We start from the raw sequence: 2,672 nt of genomic DNA, 5'->3' as shown, positions 1-2,672 counted from the left end.
AAAAGACATTATGATTAGTGAAATAATGGAAAGTGGAACAGAGATTTAATTCCAGGTGATTGACGAGTTGCCAAGGATAAAATGGTCCTGAAAGAAAACATATCCTATATGTAGAACAACTGCACGCCCACGACAGCAATGCTCAGATGGAAGAGCAGTATGAATAACTGGGGACACTACAGTTCCTCTTGTTTCTGGAAGCAATTAATTTGAATTATTCTGCTTGTTAAGGGGAAAGAACAAGTCACTTGAAAATAGCCTGCCTATCATGTGACCAAGATAACCAGGGAACAGCACACCATTATTTAATCAATTTACACTAAATGCTTTGTCCAGAGTTACTAATAGAGTTACAGAGTTTGCCCAGGTTACTAATAAACAAATTAACATAGTCACAGAAAACTGAACCACCACATTTCTTTGTGCTGCCAGACTAAAAGCTGGAGCTTGCAAGACCTGCTCTTGCATCTGAGCTCTGGCTTTGTGACTGTTTCCTCCTGTCAGTGCTGCACCAGGTATCTGCACTGAACGAAGTCCAAGGGAAGCTGAGGATAAAATGTTGCTGCCCTGGTAAAAACATGAGCTAGAACAAGTCCCTGTGTCTTTCTGGAGTGTCAGAAAAGATGGGTGCCACAGAGGAGAGGACTGATGGACGGATTGTTAGACAGACGGGTGTTACGGGTATAACTGGCAGTTAGGCTGGTAAGAGAGGGCTGTGGCTAAACTAACAGTAAGAATTACATCAGTGCATCATTTTTCTTAACAAAATCATCAAGGCACTTTCTCTGCTTCTGAGGACATGTACCAGAAATGCCACTTTAACCAACACAAGGGCAAGTAGTGTCTGCTGGCTGCAACATGCATGCTGAAGAGGAGATGGAGTAATAAGGGTATTATCCAGCTTAGTTTGTGGCTGCTGGAATGCTCCAGGCAGGAGGTGCAGGAACTCACTAGCGTGAATCTGAATTGCCTGTGACCCTCCCTTGAGGTACTCTGCTACCTTTCATGCAATACAGTAGGCTTTAAGGACAATCTAGGCTGAAGATTCAAATGAAACTCCCTAGGCAAACATTATAGTCCAGAGCTTTCTTGTGCATTCCCAGAGCATTTTAATGAAATGTTTGACTGCAGCTTGGAGTTCTGAGGAAACCATTACACAAAAGGGTTTGCCCAAATATATTTTGGCTTCTGAAGTTCTTGTGTTCACAGCTGAGCCCCAGGCTTAAATGATGAATATGTCCATCCTTACAACAGATGCTGTGGTTTTCAAAAGGCCTTCCTACTTCACGCTAAAAAGGAAAACAATATCATTTGTGAGGACTAATGGCTGGGTTAAAAATCACCAAGGTTAAGTATAGGAGAAGACAGTCTCTTCCTTAGTACTATACAACATCAGGTAACTGTTCCTGACAATGCCATTCATTATGCAAAGCGGTGGAAGGGGCTGGAAGTGGAAAAGACTGCAGATGGTACTTGCCTGGTAGAGACTGCTGTGGAGAGAAACCCCTTCCACCAGTCTCCTCCTTTAAAACACAAATCTGATTATCTTTTGAGGCACAGTAAAATAATTTTGTGTATAGAGGGCCGAGTTTCTCTTTACTGTGCAATAAATAGTTTCTTTCTTGTTCCTAGCAGTAAATGGGTTTGTCAGAAAAAGCGTAGATGGCCAGAACCTTTTGGTCACCCGAGGATAAAGAAGAACAGGAGGGACCCTTAGCAGCCAAGTAGGGGCACAAGGTGAACTCACCTGGAATTCCCTGATCTCTGTCCCATGTTCAGTCCTGAACCCACATTCCCTCGACAGCTTTGGATACATCAGGGAAAAGTCTGACTCCATACCGTGGTATGGATCTCTTGAGAGCTGGTTTGTGGCACTACCAGGCTGAAAAACAGGTGCTACAGACTGGTCACCTGCCATTAGAGAGTGCAGGCTAAGCTCATTTCTTCTTCACTCAGAACAACTTCCCCTATTCCATCAGGAAAAGGTGTATGTCACAGTCTTTCTACCTGTCCTCCCTTTTGTGCTGTCCTGATATTGTGCTCCCCTGCTAGCTGCACCTCCCTCAGGAATCATACCCAGCTGCAGCAATGCTGGCATCTGAACTCCTTGACCAGAGGAGTGTGTAGGGAAGAGCAGAGTTGCCTCCTTAACCTTCTAGAGGCTTACAGCTCACAATACTTCAATCACAGACAGCCAAGGACACCAAGACCTCATGCTGGTCCTGGGCTCAGTCACCTGCAATGAAAACAGAATTCTGCCAGAGGTCTCCAAAAGAGACATTCAGAGTCTTCTGCTGCCAACACACACAGAGATATTGGGATGTCCAGAACAAAATACTGAAAAAAACAGTTGCCCTTTCAAAAGCCTGGGTTTTGTTGGTTTTTCTTCAAGATAGGAACAACCAAGACTGCTCCACTTCAGATAATACAGACATCCCACGTTTCAATGCCAGCTCTGCCCCAACTAATTTACTGATGCAGAAATCAGAGCTGGCATGGATCACTCAGTCTCAAATCTTTCCCAGGATCTTTTACACACATAATGAGCTACATAAATGGTGTGTACATTCAGAGAGCAAAATACAGAAAACAAAACTACTGAGTATTTCAAGAAGCTGGATTGTGGACTGAGTTTACATCCATCTAGTAAAAGAAAGGAAACTTACTTTGTT

The sequence above is a fragment of the Ammospiza caudacuta genome, chromosome 3 (genome assembly GCF_027887145.1).
Source record: "Ammospiza caudacuta isolate bAmmCau1 chromosome 3, bAmmCau1.pri, whole genome shotgun sequence".
Classification (NCBI taxonomy): domain Eukaryota; kingdom Metazoa; phylum Chordata; class Aves; order Passeriformes; family Passerellidae; genus Ammospiza; species Ammospiza caudacuta.
The sequence above is the reverse complement of the archived record's forward strand: the minus strand, read 5'-3'. Positions refer to the sequence as shown.